Below are 19,879 nucleotides of genomic sequence, written 5' to 3'. Positions count from 1 at the left end.
CTCCTTTTCATCGGCGTGACCCTGTGCTCCAGGCTCACGCCGACCAGCATGGAGGTGAGTGACGGCCTGGGGTGTTGGCTCTGGGCAGGCGATGGCGTAGCCGCAGTCTGAATGTGTGAGGAGAGGTGTGTCTCGGGTTGTGTGTGTGTGTGTGCGGCGGGTGGTTAGAGTGGGCTGGGCTCCGGGGGAGTGCCGGGAGTGGGCACCGTGCCGGGGAGGAGGTTGGGGTCCGTGCCGGGGAGGGGGATGGGGGGTCCGTGCCGGGGAGGAGGTTGGGGTCCGTGCCGGGGAGGGGGATGGTGGGTCCGTGCCGGGGAGTAGGTTGGGGTCCGTGCTGGGGAGGAGGTTGGGGGGTTCCGTGCCGGGGAGGAGGTTGGGGTCCGTGCCGGGGAGGAGGTTGGGGGGGTCCGTGCGGGGGAGGAGGTTGGGGGGGGTCCGTGCCGGGGAGGGGGATGGGGGGTCCGTGCTGGGGAGGGGGATGGGGGGTCCGTGCCGGGGAGGAGATTGGCGTCCATGCCGGGGAGGAGGTTGGGGGGGTCCGTGCCGGGGAGTAGGTTGGGGGGGGTCCGTGCCGGGGAGGGGGATGGGTGGTCCGTGCTGGGGAGGGGGATGGGTGGGTCCGTGCCGGGGAGGGGGAAGGGGGTTCCGTGACGGGGAGGGGGTTATGGGGGAGCGGGGATATTGGTGATATGAGGAGGGGGATATGGGGGAGGGGGGATATGGGGGAGTTGGGGATATGGGGGATATGGGGGAGGGGGGATATTGGGGAGGGGGGATATGGGGGATATGGCGGAGGGGGGATATGGGGGAGGGGGATATGGGGATGGGGGGATATGGAGGAGGGGGGATATTGGGGAGGGGGATATGGGGGAGGGGGGATATGGGGATATGGGGAGGGGGCATATGGGGAGGGGGGATATGGGGAGGGGGGATATTTGGGAGGGGGGATATGGAGGATATGGGGAGGGGGGATATGGGGGAGGGGGGCTTTGGGGGAGGGGGTATATGGGGATATGGGGAGGGGGATATGAGGGAGGGGGGATATGGGGGAGGGGGGATATGGGGAGGGGGGATATGGGGGTATGGGGGGGGATATGGGGGATATGGGGGAGGGGGGATATGGGGGATATGGGGGAGGGGGATATGGGGGAGGGGGATATGGGGGACATGGGGAGGGGGGATATGGGGGAGGGGGGATATGGGGGAGTTGGGGATATGGGGGATATGGGGGAGGGGGGATATTGGGGAGGGGGGATATGGGGGATATGGCGGAGGGGGGATATGGGGGAGGGGGATATGGGGAGGGGGGATATGGGGGAGGGGGATATGGGGGAGGGGGCATATGGGGAGGGGGGATATGGGGAGGGGGGATATTTGGGAGGGGGGTATGGGGGATATGGGGAGGGGGGATATGGGGTGGGGGGCTATGGGGAGGGGGTATATGGGGATATGGGGAGGGGGATATGGGGGAGGGGGGATATGGGGGAGGGGGGATATGGGGGATATGGGGGAGGTGGGATATTGGGGAGGGGGGATATGGGGGAGGGGGGACATGGGGGATATTTGGAGGGGGATATGGGGAGGGGGTGATATGGGGTATATGGGGAGGGGGATATGGGGATGGGGGGATATGGTGGAGGGGGGATATGGGGGAGGGGGGATCTGGGGGAGGGGGATATGGGGGAGGGGGGATATGGGGGAGGGGGGATATGGGGGATATGGGGAGGGGGATATGGGGGAGGGGGGATATGGGGGAAATGGGGAGGGGGGGTATGGGGGAGGGGGGATATGGGGGAGTTGGGGATATGGGGGATATGGGGAGGGGGGATATTGGGGAGGGGGGATATGGGGGATATGGCGGAGGGGGGATATGGGGGAGGGGGTATATGGGGAGGGGGGATATGGAGGAGGGGGGATATTGGGGAGGGGGACATGGGGAGGGGGATATGGGGATATGGGGGGAGGGGGCATATGGGGAGGGGGATATGGGGAGGGGGGATATTTGGGAGGGGGGATATGGGGAGGGGGGTTATGGGGGAGGGGGGCTATGGGGGAGGGGGTACATGGGGATATGGGGGAGGGGGATATGAGGGAGGGGGGATATGGGGGAGGGGGGATATCGGGAGGGGGGATATGGGGGATATGGGGGAGGTGGGATATTGGGGAGGGGGGTATGGGGGAGGGGGGTTATGGGGGATATTTGGAGGGGGGATATGGGGGAGGGGGTGATATGGGGTATATGGGGGAGGGGGGATATGGGGATATGGGGGAGGTGGGATATGGGGGATGGGGATATGGGGGATATGGGGGAGGGGGGATATTGGGGACGGGGAATATGGGGGATATGGTGGAGGGGGGATATGGGGAGGGGGGTTATGGGGAGGGGGTATATGGGGGAGGGAGGGATATGGGGGAGGGGGGATATGGGGGAGGGGGATATGGGGGAGGCTCACCCTGCCTGCTCTGACGAGGTCGTTCACCTTCTTGTGGCACTGGGTGCCTGTCCGTGGTGTCAGGGCCACAGCGGTGACGGCCTCTGCCACTTCCCTCCACACACGCCGGCTGTGGCGTGGGGCAACTCTGCGGCCGTGCCCGGGATACAGGGCGTCCCTCCTCTGCTCCACTGCGTCCAGGAGCGCCTCCACATCCCGTGACTCAAACCTCGGGGCTGAGCGGCGGCCAGCCATCCAGTCGGGTGTTCCGGTCGGGTGTTCCAGTCGGGTGGGGGGGGGAGCAGCGCGGCCTTATGAGCCGTCACGCCGTGCGGCGCGTATGACGCTGCACGGCGTGAACCACTGCGCAAGTGCGGAACCCGTTACGTCGCTGCTAAATTTCGGGCCGGAGACTTTCGACCCATTTTTCCGACATGACGCAAGTCGGATTTGCGCCGATCGGCGGACTTTGCGCTGATAACGGAGAATTTCGCCCCTGGTAATTTACGTAACAAGTATTAATACAAATGTAATAAGGCAGGATAAAATCAGATTGACGGACTTTAAGAGCCAGTGCCTCAAGTTTCAATATCAGATCAGTCAGAAAATGGGGGGAGAAAGAGGATAAGGCCATATAAATAAGAGGGGATAATATCTCAGGCCGCACACCTTCATGTATAGTGAGCTCAAGAATAACAATATGGCTCATAGGAAACCTTGCAGGAGTAGGTCAGACAAGATGGAGCCTTATAAATCTGAGATAGGGGTTCCACACTTTACGGAATGTGTCCAGTTAGAACGGGTTAGAGACATCTGGAATTCCATAGCAATACACTCCATGACTAATTTATGGTGGCGCACAGTTCCAATTACATTGTGGAGAATTGCACACTGTTGACAGAATTTCAGCGCATAAATTAGTTTGGCAACGTAGAGCTAAACCGCCTCAACCTGATGCACAGCTATAGCTTGAAGACAGCCGAATACTGACAGCAATGAAAGAAGAGTTAAATTTCCCAAAGTGTATGACAATCAACAGAACACGGGCAGGATTTTCCGTTCTGCCAGACCCGTTTTCCGGCATGGCGCGCCCCCCGCAGGCAGCGGGATTCTCCGTCTCGGCATCTGGCCATTGGGGTTTCCCACTGTGGCTACCCCCACGCCGTCAGGAAATCCACGGGCGTGAGTGCACTGCCGGCAAAGCGGAGGATCCCGCCAACAGAGAACATGTGTAAATCATATAAATGTTTTCACATGCTTCTCCAATGATGTCAGCGATGCTAATTTCTGCATTTATGTTTCATTCCAGACAATTCTTTCAATGCATAGTTTAATTGTGGAAGCATTTGAGTGTCTCCATCGTTTTTCTAAATTAATGGAACGTCCTGTAAATTCTGCAAACAATAGAGTTAGCGACTGATTTGCAATTGTCAGGAGTATTACACATGATCAGATTCAACATGCATGCAAAGCAATTGGATTATTATAAGCACCTTCCTGCATAACTTTGAATATGTTTACTGCCATGCCATTAAGATGGGTTGATGGATTTACTCATTAGAAAGGACCAGTAGAGATATTTGAGTCCTGATAGCTGTGAGGTTATCATCTAAAAATAACTGAAGGATTCAACAAAGCCAAACCATAATGATCAATGCGAATACTTTCATTTATTGGAGTGGTGCCGAATCAAATTTCAAAACTAAATTGGACTGAAAGTTGCTCTTGTTTGCTAAACCAAGGGTCATGTACCTTTTCTTAACTGCAACTTAACCAGCCACATTCAAAGATTAATGAATACATAGAGTCAAAGAGCACTTTCAGTTTCCCTTGTCCTTGTATCTGCTCTCAAAATAACATTAAACAACACTGTTGTTTCTCCCAACGTACATGACTTTACACTTACCCATGTCAGGTAATGTCAGGCAAGTCCCTGCCCATTTCACTGACCTATCTACAGCCTCCTGAAGTCTACTACTTTCAGGCTTACTGTTAAATATATTGTTAAGTTTTCTACCATATGAAACCTTCAAAGTTATATTCCCTTTAATGTATCTGTAAAACAAGGAAAGCAGTGCTCCGAATACCAATACAACTGGGAACCACACTGATTAGTTCTCTCAATTATATTTTTTGGGGCGGGATTCTCTGACCCCCCGCCGGGTCGGAGAATCGCCGGGGGCTGGCGTGAATCCCGCCCCCACCGGTTGCCGAATTCTCCAGCACCGGATATTCGGCGGGGGCGGGAATCGAGCCGTGCCGGTCGGCGAGACACACACCCCCCACCCCCCGGCGATTCTCCGGCCTGTGATGGGCCGAAGTCCTGCTGCTGGGATGCCTGTCCCGCCGGCGAGAATCAAACCACCTCTCTTCCCGGCGGGACAAGGCAGCACGGGCGGGCTTCAGGGTCCTGGGGGGGGGGGGCGGGGGGGGGCACGGGGCGATCTGGCTCTGGGGGGTGCCCCCACGGTGGCCTGGCCCGCGATCAGGGCCCACCGATCCGCGGGCAGGCCTGTGCCGTGGGGGCACTCTTTTCCCTCCGCCTCGGCCACAGACTTCACCATGGCCGACGCAGCAGCCGCTGACGCTCACGCGCATGCGCGGACTTCCGCCGCCCGCCACAGTCCTTTCGGTCCCGGCTGGTGTGGCGCCAAAGGCCTTCCATGCCGGTCAGCGGCGCGCCAACCACTCCGGCGCTCGCCTAGCCCCTCACGGTGAGGGCTTGGCCCCTAAAGTTGCGGCGAAATCCGCACCTTTGGGGCGGCCCGCGCCGGAGTGGTTCACGCCACTCCATCCCGCCGGGACCCCCCGCCCCGCCGGGTAGGGGAGAATCCCGGCCAAAATTATTCACCATTACTGAGCTAATTTTGCACTCAAGTTACCATTACTTTTATGCCATCTGCTTCTGCTTTCGGAAAATGCCTCAATTCTTTATCAAAAGCCATTTGGACACACATAATCTGCTGCACAACATTCATCAATCTTCTTTGTTCCTTCATTAACTATACTGGAGTAGGCCATTCAGCTACTCAACCTGCTCCATCATTCAGTTAGAATTTGACGGATTTGTTCCTTAACTCAATTTAGCTGCCTTTTCTCTATTTTCCTTGGTGCCTTGACTGAATAAAAATCTTTCGGTCTTCATATTAAATGCTCTAATTTTCCCAATAAATTGATCTGGTGACCTACGAATTGAAGAAATGTTAAAGCTGTGTAATGTTGCACTTAACCATTGTGTATGGTGGCAAGACTGGATAAGGAGGAAATGTTATAAATACTATAAAGTGTTACCAGGTGAGAGACCTTCTGTGATCTGCTGTGTTTCAGCAAACTGAGGATGTTATATGGAAATTGCTATCTCCTAACTACTGAATAAAACCCAAAGGTGCCTTTTTGCACTCTGAGTAGTTTTAGAACATGGTGTAAGACTGAATGTTAACTTATCACCCAACCCTGTCTAGTGATTGGTGACACTATCAATGTTGAGCTAAACCCTGCAGGATTTTCTGGGGGTTTCTTCAAGAAATATTGTTGGAGAACTCTGGGCTTTGATCTGACATCAATTCAATGTCTTTCGCCTTCAGCATAAAAGGACAGCTGAATTCTCCGGTGGCGGAATTCTCCCTTGTGCCAGCTTCGCAGCCACGCTCGTGGGTTTCCCGGCAGCGTAGGGTGGTGGGTCACAATGGGAAATGGGCACCTATGTGTTCGCTAATCAATTAAGAATGGTGGGTAGTGTTATGTTCTCGTGTGTTGCATTTATTGAGTCAGTGCACCAAAGAGCGTCTTATTCGTGACTAGTTAAAATTTATTAAATTACAATAACATGGGTAGAAAAAAATACTAATACTACTAACGAACTGCAAACTGTTAACAACTAGAATGCGAGAGCTATCACTAAACACAAATATCCACGACGACTTCTCACTCAAACTCCCCAAGGTTGCAGTGTCATGTGGGGTAGTTCTACTGCCACCTGCTGGTTGGAGGTCAACCACATTAACATACAGATTTGCTTATGCGTATCATTGCAGGCGGGTGCCTGAGGAAAGATGCCCAATAGGAAGGCCCTACCATTTGGTAGGTAGGATTTGAGGAAAGATGCCCAATAGGAAGGCCCGACCATTTGATAGGTCGGATTTAAGGAAAGATGCCCAATAGGAAGGCCCTACCATTTGATAGACGGCAGATGTGGGCATGTTGAGGCAGAGAAGGGGTAGCAAGGGCACCTCAAAATGCAAACACCCTTGGAAACCCGATTAATAATTTTAATAAAAATATGGAACGCTCACCACTCTTCGGGTCTTCAAAGTGGAAGGGCTGCAAGGCTGCAATCTTTGCATGGCACATTCATGTGGCCAGTGGCAGGAGGTCGCAATGGTCCTCTTGTTTGTTGCCAGGAGGCATCCTTCTAGCTGCTGCGGGCCTCCTGACCTCAGTAGGGCTTATTGTGTTGTTGGAAAGGTCTCGGGGGCATCAGCAACGTACCCCAAACTGGTCTCTTAAATGTCCAAATTGGCTACTCATCTTTTCCGGGTGGGTACCACTGCTGCCTTGATTCTATCTGCGGCAAAATCATCAGGAGTTGGGCAGGCGTCGAGGAGCTAACCCAAAGCATTCATTTCAAATGTTACTTTTGGTCCTGTCTTAAAACCCACTTATGCAGGCATTGGATTATTCTTCCCGTTTTCATCTGGGGAAATTATTTTTTAACCTTGCTCCCCCATCCCGTGCGCACCCTTAAACAGCTGGCTTGTAATGCAGAACAAGGCCAGCAGTGCGGGTTCAATTCCCGTACCAGCCTCCCCGAACAGGCGGCGGAATGTGGCGACTAGGGGCTTTTCACAGTAACTTCATTGAAGCCTACTTGTGACAGCAAGCGATTATTATTATTATTTACCCCAAAAATGCATCATTTTTTTGCTTTAAAATTTGAGTCTATAGTTTTGCATTTTGTTTTCTTATCCGCCCCAAAAAAATTGAAAACATATCTATGCCAAAATCATAAAGCAACATGTTTTTATGACTTGGAGCCAGTCTTGAGTTGTTATTCTGTTAAGTGGTCTTATCAGTTTTGTGAAACTGTGGTCAAATTTCCTGGTCTCCCAGATTGTCATGCGTAATGTGCACTGAAATTGAAATTTTCAAAGGGATTCCCATCATCCTGCCCTTATTTAGCTGAATTTTAAACAGCAGCTTGCAAATGTTCCTTCCAATAGGCGGGATTCTCCGCGAACCGGCGAGGCAGGCCACTCCGGCGGGACGGAGTGGCGTGAACCACTCTGGCGTCGGGCCGCCCCAAAGGTGTGGAATCCTCCTTCAGGGGCTAGGCCGGTGGCGGAGTGTTTGGCGCCATGCCAACCGGCGCCGAACGACCTCCGCTGGACGGCAGGGAAGGGGCTTGGCGCCGTGCCAACCGGCACCGAAGGGCCTCCGCCAGCCAGCGCGAGTTGGCCGTGGCGGAGGTTGACAGCGGTTGGTACGGAAGGAAAGAGTACCCCACGGCACAGGCCTGGCCACGGATGGGTGGGCCCCGATCGCGGACCAGGCCACCGTGGGGGCACCCCCCGGGGCCAGATCCCCCCGCACCCCCCCGAGGCCTCTGCAGGCCGCCCATGGAGCCAGGTCCCGCCGATAAGGACCTGTTGTGATTTACGCCGGTGGGGCCCGCCGGAAACGGGCAGCCACTCGGCCCATCGCGGGCCAGAGAATTGCCGGGAGGGGCCGCTGCCAGCAGCCGCCGACCGGCGCGCCGCGATTCCCGCCCCCGCCAAAACCCCGGCGCCGGAGAATTCGGCAGCTGGCGGGGTGGGATTCGCCACACCCCCCGGCAATTCTCCGACCCAGCGGGGGTGTCGGAGAATCCCGCCCCCTTCAGTGATAAGCTAAAGATATTGGAGACAATAATAAATGCACATTGAAGCGGAAGAGCACAATCCAACAACATTATCACCATCTCTGGGCATACCCTGCATCACTGGCAGGACAGACCCAGCAAAGGTGGCGGTGGCACAGTGATATACAGTCAGGAGGGAGTTGCCCTCAATATCGATTCTGGACCCCATGAAGTCATATGATTTCAGGTGAAACAGGGACAAAGAAACCTCTTGCTGAATACCATGTATCATTACCCATCAGCTGATGAATCAGGGCTCCTCAATGTTAAATACCACTTAGAGGAAGCACTGAGGGTGGGAAAGGCTCAGGATACGCTCTGGGTGGGAATTTAATGTCCATCACTGAAAGCGGCTCGGGAGCACCACTACAAACCAAACTGGCTGAGTCCAGAAGGACATAACTGCTAAACTGCATCTGCAGCAGGTGGTGAGGGAACCAACAAGAGGAAAAAACAAACTAGACCTCATCCTCACCAAGCTGTCTATAACAGTGATGTACCATTAATTCACTACAAGACGATGAGAACGAGTGAACATATGCTTTATTATCCAAGAACTTGCCTGCCTGTGACTGCTGTAACAATGAGCGCCACTCACAGGCGGCAGGTCTACATACCGCCGGGGGGGGGGGGGGGGGGGGGGGGGGCAGAGGCAGAGCCCACCAGGGTTCCAGTACAATACATGGAAGGAGATCACATTACCATTCCCTGGCCATAGGCCACAGTACTATCAGACAACTTATATTATGGTGAATATATTCACCACAAACAGATGCATCTCTCCATGACAGTATCAATAGGAGTGACCACTGCACAGCCCTTGTGGGGGCAAAGCTTGTCTTCACATCAAGGATACCCTCCATCGTGTTGTGTGACATTACCATTGTGCTAAATTGGATAAATTCAGAACAAATCTAGCAACTCATGACTGGGCATCCATGAGGTGATCTGGGCCATCAGCAACAGCAGAATTGTACTCAGCCACAACCTGTAATCTCACGGCCTGGCATATCCCCCACTCTACCATTATCACCAAGCCAGGGGATCTACCTGGTTCAATGAAAAATGCAGGAGGGCATGCCAGGAGCAGCACCAGGCATACCGAAAAATGATGCGTCAATCTGGTGAATTTTCAACATAAGACTACTTGCATGTCAAACAGCATAAGCAGCAAGTGATAAACAGATTTAAGCGATTCCTCAATCAATGGATCAGATCTAATCTCTGCAGTCCTGTCACATCCAGCCATGAATGGTGGTGGACAATTAAACAACTCACTGGAGGAGGAGGCTCCCATCCTCCATGATGGAGGAGCCCAGCATATCAGTGCAAAAGACAAGATTGAAGCATTTGCAATAACCTTCAGGCAGATCTGTCGAGACGATAATCCACCTCAGGCATTTTTGATTAACCCTGCATGATATCAGAAAATGGCTGAAGGTAATGGAAATTGCAAAGACTATGGGTCCTGACAATATTCTGGCAATAGTACTGAAGACTTGTGCTCCAGAATTTGCGTCACCACGAGCCAAGCTGTTCCAGTACAGCTGCAACACTTGCAGCTAACCGACAATGTGGAAACTTTCCCAGAGTTGCCCTGTACACAAAAAGCAGGACAAATCCAAATCTGAGTCTACTCTCAATCATCAGTAATGTGATGAAAGAGGTCATCAATACAGCTCTCAAGTGGCATTAATTAACAATAACCTGCTCACGGACGCTCCGCCAGGATCACTCAACTCTTGAGCGCATTACAGCCTTCATTCAAACATGGGCAAATGAGCCAAACTCCAGAGGCAAGGTGAGAGTGAAGGCTCTTGACATCGAGGCAACATTTGACCGAGTACGGCATCAAGGGACCCCAGCAAAATTGGAGTCAATGAGAACCAGGAGGGAAAGTCTTCACTGGTTGGAATCATACCCAGCACAAAGGAAGATGGTAAAGGGTGTTGGAGGTCAGTCGCCTGATTCCCAAGCCATCACTGCAGGTGTTCCCTCAGGATGGCATGCTAGGCCTAACCATCTTCAGCTGCTTCATCAATGAGCTTCCTTCCCACAGAAGGTCAGATGTGGGGATGTTCGCTGATGATTGCACAATGTTCAATACATTTCGCGACTCCTCAGACACATTCAAAATTATTTTAATCTCGCTACCATCCTCAACACTGAACTGAATATCGGTTAATGAACAAGGACTCCAGCACAACATTCAAGGCACTATTTGTGTGTCTGGTGGTCACCATTCCTTCGCATCCTGCACATCTTAAATTGGGAGGGTGACCACCTCCTGAGATGTGCTCCCCATGTATTTCTCAACCTTGTGGCGATGTCAACTGCTATTCAAGCTCAGAAAATCAGAACTCAAGCTTTTATAATTGATTACATTTCCCACACATGTGATTGTACAGGATGTAAGAAGCATCTCAGAGTTCCTACATGGCTCAGGATGTGACCTGATGGAATTGAAGTGCTCTGCCAGGTCTCTATTCATTTGACCACAATCTAAATTGACCACAAGTAGTTAATGCTTAATTACGTGATCTAAATTAAATCATATTTGCCCATGTCTTGAACTCTGTCACCCCTCCTTGTAATGTAATGGCCTCCTAATCTGTGTTTACTATGACATAAATCATTTTGATAAAGAACTTCTGAACAAGATATAGCACAGATATAGTTTGTTTATTTGTACCAATTAATTCAATATTTTCTTAAGTTTGATATATTTCTTAGGCTACAAAGATTCCCGACAAAGATTGACATCAGACCTTCAGATAAAGTGCTGTTCCCATATTGTATTTATTTACTGAATTCTTGGTGTGTGATGCATTTAATTACATACATGTTGGTCTCAGGGTAAAGGGATACTGGCTTTGATATTAACCCCTTAATGGGCAGAAGGGGGCCAGAAGAGGAAGTCAAAAAAGCTTAAATATGAGGAACATGTCAAAATTATCAATTTTTTACAGAGGTAGATACCAAGATGTCAAGTGAAATCCGGCACAAGCTGGAGGAGCAGCATCTCATCTTCTGGTTGAGCACATTGCATCCTTTGGGACTCAACGTTGAGTTCAGAAGCTTTAGATTGTGACCTTTGTCCTAGACCTTCACCCTCTTTTTAAAAAAACATCCCTTTTCTGTATTGCCTTGATGCCACCCACCCTCTTCCCTCCACACCAGGGTATCTGTCTTTGTTGTTAATGTTGCACCTTTTTGTTGCAAACTCGTACAGCTCCAACACATTCACTCTCTCTTCAGTTCTGACGAAGAGCCAAAGGACTCAAAACATTAACTCTGCTTTCTCTCCTTGCAGATGCTGCCAAACCTGCTGAGCTTTTCCGTCATCCTCTGACCTTGTTTCAGATTCCAGCATCGGGAGTGTTTTGCTGAGCAGAGGGTGGGAAGTTTACCGTTAAATTTGCCTCTCACTGTATAACTCAGTGCCCGTTTTAAAATTTGTTTCTGCAGTTTGGAATTTCGATGATGGTGGGACTTTGCTTCTCCTGATCGTCGTACCAAAGCTCCCACTGTGAGCTCTGCTGCTGGATTTCCTTCCCAAACATTGGCCAGGTTGTCAATTTGACCAGTTGCTGCACAAGAAATGGATAAAAAGATTCAGCAAAATCTCTGCCCGATCATTTGGCTTTTTTCAACCTCCCCCACAGGCTCCAAGCCTCCCTGTAGTTATTGGGGCCATTATTTAGTGAACTGCCATGATAATCCATAAACCTGGATTTTTGAGCTGACTTCTTATACTCTTCTTCCAAAATAATACTTGTGTAAATAGGAAACACCGCATGTGATCTGCCAATAATTCAAAGTTGATGCAATCTTGTGTTCTTCAGTTGAAGATTATTAATGTTGAGATTTCCCACCTAGTTATTCAGTTATTCAGCTTTCTCGACCAAGGCATTAGATATCTAGAGAAGAGTGACATTCACTCTGTAATGGAAATGATGTATATTAAGCCAAACATCAGTTGACGACCTCACAGTGTGGATTTTGTTTTTGGCACATCAGATATCCTTATGGTTTCTTGAATTGGATTGCCACTTTTGATATCACTTGATGGGAAGTTTTGCACTGTGGATCTAAATCGAAATAGCGCATTTGTTTTTCTCTGTTATGATCGTTTTGCTCTGGAGAAGAAAAAGGCTTCCATTTCATCAGAGCGGTCAGGCATAAAACTAAGAACTGTAAGGGCAGATGGCATGAGGAAGCTTGTAAAATTGACCTCAATACAGAAATTAATTTGTAAAATAGCATTATTGCTGGGTGTGGGCAGGTTCCAGTGAAAGAGCCTCGGGTTTACTACGTACAGTTACCATGCATTATAACAAATGGCCTCCATTCTGCAGTGATAGTAGTTAAAATAGTTAACTCTTCCTGCACATGAGCTGATTCTGTTGTGTGCTCAAGCCCACTGGAAATTTAGAGCTCACTTCAGGGCTCCAATTCAACGATCTTAGAAACACACAATCAATCCCTTCCTGTGGGCATTTACATGCTGACATGGTTCACAAGAGAAGACCGTCTTTCAGTCAGACATGAACTTGTCAGCTATGGAAGACCAAGCTGAATGCTCCATTTTGTCTTGATGTAAGCTTGCACTTATGTTAGCAACTGCGCACTGTGTACAATTTTCCATGTTTTATTTCTGTAATCCAAAGTCGAATTGTGTTTAATGACTCAAAGTAATTACATTGGATATTCATGATCCTTCTATGAGCCTGGCAGGTAAAATCACAATTAACCTTCCTCATCACAGTGGAGTTGCCATAGTTGCTGGAACAATGGGTACCCTGTAACAGGTTCAACATTGATATTTAAATGTGACCAAGTCCAATATTTTACCTTATTTTTCGTTTTTAAAGCTTTCATGATTAATGTCAACCTTTACTGATGTGTAAAACAAGTATAATGGTGTTACATTTAATATCCGTACCATTGATAACTATCTTTTAATCTTATGACTGCCGCTGTCAAATCTAGTAAGAACAAATTAAAGTGGAGTTAACGTTTAAGCACAAATTTTTTCTCTGGGAAAATAAATTTTAATTGTAGATAAGATGAAAGCATATTAACTATCACAGCACAGTTAGTTTTGGTGTGATTCAACTGAGCAACTGCCGCTTTCTGTTTCAGAACTGTGTATGTAGTGTAATAGTGTTTCAAGTACGTCGGAGCACATGACCCAAATTATGGACGCATTTCCAACTCAAACAATGTTGGCCTGGGTGCCATGCAATGCCAGCACCATCTCCCGCGCCTGAAAGATTTGGGACTCCTCCACTTGGCCTTGCAGTCGCTGGAATGTCGCTGATGCCCCCTCCTGAATCTTATGACTGCATACTATTTGCTTCCAGATTCATCAGCTACTACATGTGAATAAATGATTTGTTAAAAGCAAAGATTAATGCAGCTCTTCAATGAACTAATATACAGCCCACTGCTTAATGGAGTCATGATGGGCACAAAGATCCCTGGTTCCATTCCCTTATTATGCGTTGAGTCAACTGCATTCACCACAGTGACCATATAGATACTAAGATTGACTGGAGCAAAAATAACTGCTGTGATGGTTAATGTGCTTTCAACTCATCAACAATTAAAATCTATTTTGCCCAAGAAAAGAGTTGTGCTGAAACAACAACTCCACTTTGATTTGTTCTCACTAGGTTAGGCTGTGGCAGTCACGTCATCAGAATCAAAAGATAGTTACCAACATCAATGGCACGGATATTAAATGTAACACTATTATAATTGTTTTACACATCAGTAAAGGTTGACGTTAATCATGAACGCGTTAAAAACTAAAAATAAAGGTAATATATTTGACTAGGTAGCATTATCCTATCAACATTGAACCAGTTACTGGGTACCCATTGTTTCAGCAGCAATGGCAACTTTAGAGTTGTGCGGAAGGTTAATCACAATTTTAACTGCTGGGTTAATAGCAGGATCATAAATATCCAATGTAATTAGCCTGAGCTTTGAAGGGAAAAATAACAGAAGCCACTATTTTTGTTCTAGAATGGTACGTAATAATGTGCCGGGAATAGTTTCTTGATATTCCTGTTCCACATTCACCTATAAAGAACAGTCGCATGGGGATGTCCCGTAAGGTACCAGTGTGAACTCTGCCATTAGTCAGATCTTCGAAGCAAGAGAGTTGGGGTGCGGTGGAGCAGGGGAATTTAAAATAAAGATATCAAATAACAGGAATTGCTTTCCAATTGCAAGTTAAAACACAAGTATTAATGAGCAAGCTTTTCCAATATTTATTAACCAGAGCATAACATAAGATTTTGGTCAGACCAGTAGTATATATAATGCAATTTGTTATGTTGAATTTGTCAGTCCACATTGCTGGATTGAAATCTCATTGCACAGTACTATTCATGAATGCATCAAAGCTAAATTTGATCTGGGTGGATCGGGGATGAGCACCGAGGTTTGATCCCAACTGGCCTGAATTGAGACCATTCAGATTAATATAGAATAAAACTAAATTAGATTGCAAGTTGGCTGTCTATTTAACTAAAATATATATTGTTACTTGTTTGCCAAGCAACATTTCAAATATTTTTGTTCATTTCTACAATTGGCTGATTACAACAGCTAAAAAGAGACCACGGGCGAAATTCTCCCGAAACGGCGCGATGTCCGCCGACTGGCGCCCAAAACGGCGCCAATCAGACGGGCATCGCGCTGCCCCAAAGGTGCGGAATGCTCCGCATCTTTGGGGACCGAGCCCCAACATTGAGGGCTAGGCCGACGCCGGAGGAATTTCCTCCCCGCTAGCTGGCGGAAACGGCCTTTGTTGCCCCGCCAGCTGGCGCGGAAATGACATCCCCGGGCGGCGCATGCGCGGGAGCGTCAGTGGCCGCTGACAGTTTCCCACGCATGCGCAGTGGAGGGAAAGAGTGCCCCCCACAGCACAGTCACGCCCGCGGATCGGTGGGCACCGATCGCGGGCCAGGCCACCGTGGGGGCACCCCCCGGGGCCAGATCGCCCCGCGCCCCCCCCCAGGACCCGGAGCCCGCCCACGCCGCCTTGTCCCACCATTCAAAAGGTGGTTTAATCCACGCCGGCGGGACAGGCAATTTATCGGCGGGATTTCGGCCCATCCGGGCCGGAGAATCGAGCGGGGGGGCCCGCCAACCAGCACGGCCCGATTCCCGCCCCCGCCGAATATCCGGTGCCGGAGACTTCGGCAACCGGCGGGGGCGGGATTCACGGCAGGGGGCCGGAGAATGACGCCCCACTTCATTACACGTTCATATTGGACTTTACTTTTTGTTTTAGTTCATTATTTTCCAGGCACATCAATGAGTCCATTGTTAATTATATACGCTTGAGGGGGGGGGGGGATGGTTTCCCTGGTAGTTTAGTGGAAGAAATTGCCGTAATAATAACTCCTCCCATGTTGTCTAGCGGTTAGGATTCCTGGTTTTCACCCAGGCGACCCGGGTTCGACTCCCGGTATGGGAATGAGCATTTAAATGTGCAGCATGGTAGCACAGTGGTTAGCTTCGCAGCGCCAGGGTCCCAGGTTCGATTCCCGGCTTGGGTCACTGTGCGGAGTCTGCACGTTCTCCCCAAGTCTGCGTGGGTTTCCTCCGGGTGCTCCGGTTTCCTCCCACAAGTCCCGAAAGACGTGCTGTTAGGTGATTTGGACATTCTGAATTCTCCCTCAGTGTACCCGAACAGGCGCCGGAATGTAGCGACTAGGGGCTTTTCACAGTAACTTCATTGCAGTGTTAATGTAAGCCTACTTGTGGCAATAAAGATTATTATTATAAATAATGGGCTCGTGACCAAATCTTTGACTATGTTTACTTATATAATTTCAAGGGAATCAAAAAAATGAACTGCCTGATACAAATTCATTCACACCTGCATTACAAGCAGGAACATCTTTCCAATATTAATTAGAGTCTAATTGTCTTTCGTAGTCATTATCTCTCTCACATGCTTATCTGAAGCTTCAATGAAATTAGCTGTTGTATTTCCCTGTTTTTTCTAATTCTTTTCCATAACTCTGTCACATCTCCTCTTAACTTCTCTCTCCTGGTGAAAAGAGCATCTGTTTCTCCACTCATTCCTGGTCACCAAGAACTTCCATTCCCCCTGATATTATCTGAACAAATCTTTGAGACACGTTCTTCATGCGTCCCATATCAGGACATTCAACACTGCTGAAATGCAACTTCAATTTTTTATTTCCAATTGAATTCAGAGCTCAAAACATAACACGCTGGAACTACTGAACAGGGGCGGGATTCTCCCCTACCCGGCGGGGCGGGGGGGGTCCCGGTTGGATGGAGTGATGTGAACCACTCCGGCTTCGGGCCGCCCCAAAGGTGCGGATTTCTCCGCATCTTTAGGGGCCAAGCCCTCACCTTTAGGGGCTAGGCCCCCGCCGGAGTGGTTGCCGCCCCGCCGGCTGGCGTGGAAGGCCTTTGGCGCCACGACAGCCGGGGCCGAAGGGACTCCGCGGGCCGGCAGAAGTCGGCGCTTGCACGGGAGCATCAGGTCATCCCCGCGCATGCGCAGGGGGGTAACCTCCACGTCAGCCATCGTGGAGGCTATGGCCGATGCGGAGGGGAAAGAGTGCCCCCACGGCACAGGCCTGCCCATGGATCGGTGTACCCCAATCGTGGGCCAGGCCAATGTGGGGGCACCCCCCGGGGCCAGATCCCCCCCCCCCCCCCAGGACCCTGGAGCCCGCTCGCGCCGCCTGGTCCTGCTGGTAAGGGAGGTGATTTAATTCACGCCGGCGGGACCGGCATGACAGCAGCGGGACTTTGGCCCATCGCGGGCCGGAGAATCGCCGGGGGGGGGGGGGCCCGCCGACCAGGGCGGCGCGATCCCCGCCCCTGCCGAATATCCGGTGCCGGGGAATTCGACGGCCGGCGGGGGCGGGATTCACGCCGCCCCCCCCGGCGATTCTCCGACCCGGCGGGGGGGTCGTAGAATCCCGCCCCCTGTCTGTGGAGAGAGAAACAGAGTTGCAAACCTTTCCACAAATGTTGACAGACCTGCTGAGGATTTCCAGCATGTTTTTTATTTGCTTTTGTTTTGTTTTTATTGCAGGTTTCCAGCATCCACCAAAAACCTCCACTAGGTCAGCAAGAACTCACCATGTGGTGTGTGGTGGAATTGCAGTATAGTACAATCACACCTTGATTTTAAACAGTGCAGGTTTGAATGGGTAAATGATCCACTCTCTCTAGATTTTCTTAACAACCTGAATAACACCGGCCTATCATAGCTTCAAAGGGGTGCACTCACTACACAATCTTGGAGAAAAAAAATATTACGTGTATTGAAAATAAAACACAATAACGATGCCCATCTAGTGCAGTGATGCAAGATTTGACAAACCAGTTTTCTTTGAAATTCAAAAATTAATAGTGAAATTATTCCTTTCTTCGTTTGAGTACATCAGTGAAATTATAGCTCCTGTCTAATGACTTCCTATTGTCACACGCAGAATATGCTTGCTTTCCACTGTCCATAATTAGCATGTTTTCTTTGGAAAGTGGTTGTGTTCTTTCTCAGCTTTGGGGTAATAATTCAGCAGCAAACGTTTGTGAATATAAAATAAAGGAGGTTATTCATTTTCACACACTCGATCACAAACACACACACATTGAATATTGATGACAGTAGTGCCCTTTTACAGATTACAATTAATTCAGCGTTTGATTTACAAGTTACAGTCTTCCAAATGGCAGGCTTGTGGTTTCTTGAATGGGTTGGGTGATGTAAAATTGAAGTGGGGGGTCACGTAAAGCAAAGGATTCACTGCAGGTTGCGAGGTTCATTGTAGTTGAAAATGTAAGAGGTTGGTTCTCAAGTTAACTTTGATACTGGGATAGCTTTAAGCACTTTGGTTGCTTGATGATTTGAAGCTAGTTTCAGATTCTGGTTCTCAGCCTGGTTGATGACTGATGGTTCCAATGGATCAGCTGGGTCCTGGGTAATAAGGGTGCAGATCGTGAAACCACCTTGGATTACATGACTGCTGATTTTTAAAAATAAATGTATTTATTTTTTCCAATTAACGTGCAATTTAGTGTGGTCAATCCACTTAAACTGCACATCTTTGGGTTGTGGGGGTGAAACCCATGCAGACATGGGGAGAATGTGCAAACTCCACAGAGACAGTGACCTAGGGCCAGGATTGAACCTGGGTCCTCAGCTCTGTAGGCAGCAGTGCTAACCACTGCAACACCACACCACCCACATGCTACCCACATGACTACTGATTAACACTTCTGAGACCCATCTAGTTTAATTACAATGGGGGAATATATCATGATATATTGATATTCCCTTTCACACAGCATGAAACATGGAGACTGACAGTTTGTAAACCCTGTAGTCTTTAGGTATTGACCCATTCTTAAACAATGGAATGTGTAAGTTCCACAAATGACTGAAGTATCCTTACCTTTGGTCACATTTATTTAGGTAGTTGCCATATATTTGATACTGTTTAAAGTAAAATGCTAAACGTCACATGATTTGTTAGAACCACATTGAGAGCTAATTTGTGTCAATTTCCGTAAAGCATTGACGGAAAGTTCAAAATATAATATGTTTGTGCTGGGCATGTCAATATTTTTTTACTCCTAAAGCTGAACCGTAAAATTAACAAAAATTGTGATATAATTCAGCACTGCCCTGGAAAAATTAGTTGCAACTAAGATTCCTGAGAAATCTAAACCCCTCCAATTGGCTAAAACAATTGCCTTCAACCCCAGCCAAAAAGTCCATTCCTTAGCCATTTATTTCATCCTTTCACTAGCCACTGTCTTGAGGTAGAATCAGAGTGTTTGCACTCGTGGCATCTTATTTGGGCCTAAACCTACCTTCTGACCCTTTACTTTCTATGTCATGGGCAACTTACTTCAACCTAGAATCATAAAATCACAGAAAAGTTACAGCACAGACAGAGGCCATCTTGTCCATTCCAGCCAGAAGACTCCTAATACCCTTTCTAATCCCACCTTCCTGCATCCGGTCCATAGCCCTGCAGCTTATAGCACTTAAGGTGCAAATCTAGGTACCTTTTAAAAGTGTTTAGGGTCTCTGCCTCCACCACCAACTCAGGCAGTGAATTCCAGACACCCACTACCCCCTGTGTAAAAATGTTCTTCCTCATGTACCCGCTACAACTTCCGCCACTTATCTTCAATCTGTGTCTCCTGGTTTAGAATTCTCCACCAAGGGAAACAATTTTATCCTGTCGACTCAATCTCTTCCCCTCATAATTGTATACAGCTCAATTAAGTTACCCCTCAGCCTTGTTTGTTTCAAGCAAAATAATCCAAACCTATTTAATCTCTCCTCGAAGCTACACTTTTCTAGCCCTGGCAACATTGTTGTAAACCTCCTCTGCTAGCTCTCCAGAGGAATTACTTCTTTCCTGTAATGTGGTGACCAGAACTGCACACACTCCAGTTGTGGCTTCACCAGTGTCCTATGCAATTCCAACATTATATCTTTACTTATATATTCTATATCTCCGCCAATGAG

The 19,879-nt window shown here is 49.1% G+C and overlaps 1 non-coding gene across 1 annotated transcript; it reads left to right on the top strand.

Moving 5' to 3' along the window:
- The first annotated feature begins 15,751 nt into the window (after nucleotides 1–15,751).
- Nucleotides 15,752–15,823, top strand: trnae-uuc (transfer RNA glutamic acid (anticodon UUC)). The gene has a single exon. It is a non-coding gene; the product is annotated as a tRNA-Glu (tRNA).
- The last annotated feature ends 4,056 nt before the right edge of the window (nucleotides 15,824–19,879 follow it).

This window comes from Scyliorhinus torazame, chromosome 15, assembly GCF_047496885.1.
Source record: "Scyliorhinus torazame isolate Kashiwa2021f chromosome 15, sScyTor2.1, whole genome shotgun sequence".
NCBI classification, from domain to species: domain Eukaryota; kingdom Metazoa; phylum Chordata; class Chondrichthyes; order Carcharhiniformes; family Scyliorhinidae; genus Scyliorhinus; species Scyliorhinus torazame.
The sequence above is the reverse complement of the archived record's forward strand: the minus strand, read 5'-3'. Positions and strand labels throughout refer to the sequence as shown.